The sequence below is a fragment of the Oryza sativa genome, chromosome 8, assembly GCF_034140825.1.
Source record: "Oryza sativa Japonica Group chromosome 8, ASM3414082v1".
NCBI lineage: Eukaryota > Viridiplantae > Streptophyta > Magnoliopsida > Poales > Poaceae > Oryza > Oryza sativa.
Window position 1 is genome coordinate 5542555 of NC_089042.1, and position 6392 is coordinate 5548946.

Consider the following 6392-nt stretch of genomic DNA (forward strand, 5'->3'; position numbering starts at 1 on the left):
AAAAAGAAGGTTTGAGAAGGGTAGAGAAAAAATGGAGAAAAGACTGAAATATAGTGCTTCAGATATAATATAAATGTATGGTAGTTGAAAAATATTACTAAAATATAGAAAGGTATGATATGGGGAATATAATATGGTTGATCTGTTGGAGTGGGAAGAGATACGAAGAAGGAATTTTATTTGGATGACCATCCATATAAGCATATGGAGTATCAAATTTAGATGAGCTGTTGGGGATGCTCTTATTGTCCTAGAACGAACACCTGAAACTAGAAAAACATGAGCTATATTAGTACGTAGTTTTAGTTCTGTTGACCGATCAACAAATGAATCCTCGAATTTAGATAGGAGTAGATGGGAAGGTTACATGCCATGTTTTGATTCAGAGAAGATGAAACGTACTCAGGTGATGTTTGAATCCATGGTCTAAACCTTAGACCCTGTTATATTAGATGAATTTAGAGTATTAAACATAGACTACTTATAAAATTAATTACATAAATGAGAGCTAATTCGTGTGATAAAATTTAAAAGCCTAATTAATCCATAATTAGCCCGTGTTTACTGTAGCATCATATAGACTAATCATGGATTAATTAGGCTCAATAGATTTGTCTCACGAATTAGTCCAAGATTATAGATAGATTTTATTAATAATATACGTTTAATATTTATAATTAGTGTCAAACATATAATAGTGTGATAGGTACTAAACAGAGTCTCAATCTGAAACCTGTGCAGAGGCAATGTGTATTGGACACCGGCCATTTATAAGGGCGAGCTGATGAGACGAGAAAACCTTTTGGACTTCTAGAGCTGCAAGGAGAAATTAATTGGAAGAGGAAAGGCTGGCTCGGGAAAGCAACACGGTGGGAACTGGGATCGGAGTTATTGTTTCGGGCTTCCATCGGTTGGCCTAATCAGAAAAAAAAAGGGCTAAATTTTGAATTTTCAAGCTTAATTTTGATATTGATTTTGAGATATTTTCAACGTAGTTTCTTTTTTAATATTGACTTTTAAGTCATCAAGAATATATTTATAAAAGTTTTACGTACAAATTTATTTTTATTTATACAAATTCATCGTAGAAATAAGGCAAACGATGAGGACCTCGTTCTCCTGCAGCGTGCTGCCTATTGTGTTCTGCGCAGGGTTGACTTACATTTTTAATGCAAATTTTGGAGGGAAGGAAAAAGTAGTTTGGGACAAATTTGTACAAGTTTGAACAAAATTTTGATATTTAAACCTTTTTCTTTTCTTTTTAGCGAATTTGAGCAAATTTTCGCTGATACATGATCACTATAGACTATAGTTAGTAACTACACCCTGGGTGTGTTTGCAAGAGCAAGTTCCCAACACTTCCCTCTCGTTTTCCGCGTGCACGCTTTTCAAACTGCTAAACGGTACGTTTTTTGAAAAAAGTTTCTATACAAAAGTTGTTTAAAAAAATCATATTGATCCATTTTTTAAAAAAAATTAGCTATTACTTAATTAATCACGTGTTAATGGACCGCTCCGTTTTTTCGTGGATAGGAGATGGGTTCCCAACACCCACCTCCAAACACAGCCTTCCATACCACAGAAAAAGGTCAATACCAAAAAAAGAATAACAGAAAAAAATCCCCCTTCCGATCAAAAGCATATGCCCTTGTTTTAAACTTTTTCTTCAAACTTCAAACTTTTCTATCACATCAAATTTTTTCTATACACATAAACTTCCAACTTTTTCTGTCACATCGTTCTAATTTCAACCAAACTTCCAATTTTAATATGAACTAAACACACCCTATGTCACTAGATTTGTTTCGCAGTACTCCCGTCACATTTGACGTTCATATATGTGAGTTGGGATGGACAAATTGCTATTTTCCCCTTGCTCCTCTATGTATAGCATTGTGACTTGGTTCAGCTGCACCCATGCCAAACCCCAGCAGCCTCGTCGACCTAGAGGTCGCCACCACCAGGAGTTCCCTACATTCTTCCTAGAGCAATTCCGGGTTGTCGCCCACGGCGCCAACCATCGGGTCCCCTCTGCCCCCACCACTGCTGAGTCTCAACGGCGCCACCAGCTTCGTCTCCGTTCACCGGGTCACTAGCCTCCTCACCCCCTCTTGGGCCTCTGTGTCTACCCTCCTTTGCACGCAGTCGTCATTGGCGGTCCCTTCTTTTTCGTCAGTCCCCGTCCGTCGCCCCATGGATCTTGGTTCCTCTGACTAGCCCACCTTCGAGTAGTGCTTTCGTGGTCGAGGCCATTGGCACCGGTCATGCAGTCGCCACCTCACCATGACCGCTCGACATGCCATCGGGATCTACACCGTCGTTGTCTCCTCCCGTACACCGCTTGCTTCAACTGTTCAACACCATTCTCTGGCTCCTTCCTTCTCATGCCCTCCTGGAGCGCACACCCCTCGCTCTCGTACGGTCGTACCTCGCGGGTGGCGTCACCGCAAGTGAAGTGGCTGAGAGCACAACGACATCTCAAGTTTATGTTTGGCTAGAGTAAAGGGCAAATTCGCCCATTCATGCCCTAAATCATGGTTAAACAGTTGATCTGAATAGCTAATGTGACACTAAGTGCTACAAATTGAATAAAAAATAATGGCATGTGTTTATGGTTGGAACTTGAAAAATTTTGTGCTATTTTTTTGGTACTGGACTTTTTTCAGTACTATAGATAGAATTTTCTCTTCAATGACCCTCGGAACTTATAAAACAACCTCTTTCAAAAAAAAAGTAATAAAGAGAAGAAAAGAAAATCGCCATGCTAGAATGAAAACTGCTATATTTGTTGCCAACTTTTTTGTTAACATTAGTGACGGAGCTTGGGGCTCCTCACCGGGAGACCGCGCAGGCCCCCCTTTGCCGGTTCGGCCGGGGGCGCTAAGTGAGGTTCTTCGCCCTCGATCTGAGGAATGTCAGCGAGAAGAATCGCACAAGACACGGGTGACGTAGACAGGTTCGGGCCGCTGAGAAGCGTAATACCCTACTCCTGTGTTCTGGTGGATCTGTGTGTGAAGGAATACAGCTCGAGAGAACCAGAGAGAGCTCAGGCTCTAGAACCAAGTGGCCAGAGTTCAACCCCCCTCTCCTAGGCCTGGGCCTCCTTTTTATGTGGTCAGGGGTCACCACATGGGCCTCTAGCTGCCTAAGAAAGGAAACATGCTTTTTACAATGAGGGCTAGTCTACAGCCAGAAGTGACCTCTGACAAGCACAGCACACGCCTTCTGCTCCGCTCGTCAGCTCTCCCGGTGGACGCCCGTTTCAACCTTCATTCAATGGCCAGCGACTTTCTTGCTATGCTTGTGCTCAAGCCTAGAATGGATCTGACCGGGACTGACATACCAACTCCAGGAGTCAGCACGCCAGCTCCGGCTAGAGATGAGAGCCAGGAAGCTCTCATCATTCCGACGGGACGGGGCGAGGCGTGCGACAGGCCGCCTATTGCCACCTAACCCGCGATCTGACCGGTCTGTGACCGGTCACATACCGCGACTGGTCACGGACCGGATAAGCGTGCGCTACACCGCATTAAATGCGGCGTGGCGCGCTCGTCCAACCCGCTATAAATGCGGTTAGGTGAGCCCCGCTGGGCTCACCTATCCCACACACGTGGCGCCAAAACCACAGGGGGTCGGGGCGTCCCAGCCCTCGGGGCTGAAACGGGAGCGGCCCGACCCCTCGGGGAGACAGAGGGAGGGGTGGCCACGTCACCCTCAGGCCCGACCCCCCCGAGGGGGTCGGGCCACGTGGGTGATCGCGGCTACCCAAGCCTCTAGTCACGATACCCCCGGCCCCATGTCACCGACAGTAGCCCCCGGCGTTACGCCAGGGCGACCGCCCCCCTCGAGGGAGGCGCTCGGGCGTGACGCCACTCCTTAGGCCTTGTGACAGGTGGGGCCGGTCCCTGCAGGCGGGCGGGAACCCAGCGGTCGCAAATCGCGCGCATCGGCAAGGGGAAACCGACCGACAATAATGAGCGGCCTCTTCAAAACCGCTACATTACTCGAGCGGCGCGCGAATTGGGACGAGCCGGTTCGTTTCGCCTGGAGACATGATGATGGCGCTTTTCACGGTTGGCGAGCGTAGTTAATGCGCACACGATCTGTCCCATCTCAACCGCCACGGCCGCACATATGCCGCGTGCGCCGCAAACGGGCGAGTGGGGTTAGTGGAGGCGCGGGCGTGAGAAACGAGGGGGCGAGATAGTGGGCGCGGGAAACGAGGAGCCGGGCATAGCGTTGGCAAGGGTATAAAGACGCCGAGGAAGAGATTCGTTTCCTTCCTCTCGCCACTATTCCCCTTGCCTTCGCCACTTGCGCTCTAACTCCTCATTTCCTGTGCCCTACCCTTGCCGCACTCGCTCGCTCTCAAGCTCCTCCTCCGCCGGCGTCATGGCACGGGGCTCCGTACCGCTCGACGGTAGCGTGCTGCCGCCTTCCCGCATCGTGAGCGAGAGGCAGGCCGGGCTGCCGCGCCGATTCATGCCGGAATCTGCCACCGGCCGGGAGGTGGTCGCGCTGGGCAAGGGACGCCCGGCGCCACACTACCCGGGGCGGTCCGTCTTCTTCCTCTCTTTCGCAATGGCGGGGCTGGTCCTGCCGTCGCCACCCGGGAGGCAACACTGGCGGCGCACGAGGCCGCCTGCGCCGAAGAGGAGTCCGCACTCCGCCTCCGCGAGGACGAGCTCACCGAGCGGGGGCGAGCTCTCGAGGAGGCCGAGGCCGCGGCGCAGCGGCTGGCGGACAGCCTGTTCCTCCGCGAGGCAGCGCGGGAGGAGCAGGCGCGCCGCAATCTGGAAGGCGCCCGTGCCGAGAGGGCCGCACTGGATCAGCGGGCCGCTGAGCTCGAGGCGCGGGCGAAGGAGCTGGACGCGAGAGCGCATAGCGGCGGGGCGGCCGCGGGCGACGGCGACCTAGCCGCCCGCCTCGCAGCCGCCGAACACACCATCGCCGAGCTGCAGGGCGCGCTGGACTCGTCCGCCGGGGAGGTCGAGGCCCTCCGCTTGGCGGGCGAGGTAGGGCCCGACATACTTCGGGATGCCGTCTCCCGTCTAGACCGCGCCGGGCGGCAGGCGGGCCTCTGGGGCGGGCGGTGCGCGAAGTACGCCGCCAATCAGGGGGGCCTCGCCCAGCGCCTCTCAGAGATGGCCGGGGTCCTCGAGCGGCTCCCCGAGGAGCTCGAGGAGACGATCAAGTCGTCTTCGAGGGACCTCGCCCGGGGGGCGGTGGAGCTCGTGCTGGCAAGCTACCAGGCCAGGGACCCTGACTTCTCCCCTTGGGCAGCGCTGGAAGAGTTCCCTCCCGGAACCGAGGACGGCGCGCGCGCGCAGGTCCGGGACGCCGCCGACCACATCGTCCACAGCTTCGAGGGTACGGCCCCTCGGCTCGCGTTCGCCCTCGACTCCGACGAGGAGGGCGGTGACGACGGTGCGGATGACAGCGACGACGAGGCCGGCGACCCGGGCGCGTCGGAATGAGCCCCCAGGCCCCCGCCAATCTTAATAACTTTTTCTTCTTTTTCCTAGGCCTTCGGGCCCCCTTCTTGTATAGACTGATTTAATCTGTAATCAAGTAAAGAGGAAATTTCTGCGTCAGTTCTGTTTGTTGTGTGTATGATACGAGGATGGTCTGTGCCACGGTCCTTCTGTGTCTTGGCTTGAACAAGGGCTCGTGCCCAGGTCCCAGCCTCAAACGGCGCTGGTCGGGGCTAGTGCCTGGGGAGATCCACGTGTCGAGACTGGCCAGGCCGGGAGCGCGGTGACCGAGGGTTATGGATGACCCGATTGTGGGCCTTTGCCGATTCCCCCCCCGGAGTTCACCACGCCCCGGGGCACGGCTCGGTTCTGGGCCCCGTTTGGCGATTTTAGCCGGCCCGGGCCACCGAGGGCAGGGTTGGGCACGAGCGTGCTAATTCAAGCCAAGATTCTTCAAAAGGAAACGATGGCACAGACACAGTCCTCAGGAAATCGAAAGTGCTTTTATTGAAATACGGAAGAGAAAAAAGGGTAAGTATATGCATGTGGTAGCCCCCGGCCAACCCGCACGCCCGGGGGGGTGCGGGGTTGGCCCGAGCCCGAGACATGACACCCGACCCCCACTAGGGGTAGAAGCGACGAAGGTGTTCGATGTTCCACGGGTTAGGCAGCTCTGTGCCGTCGCCCGTGGCCAGCCGAACGGAGCCCGGCCGGGGGACGCCGATCACTCGATACGGACCCTCCCACATTGGTGAGAGCTTGCTCAGTCCAGCACGCGTTTGGACGCGGCGTAGGACGAGATCGTCGACGCAGAGTGATCGGGCCCGGACGTGGCGCTGATGGTAGCGCCGCAGGCTCTGCTGGTAGCGCGCGGCTCGGAGGGCCGCGCGCCGCCTTCGCTCTTCCAAATAGTCGAGG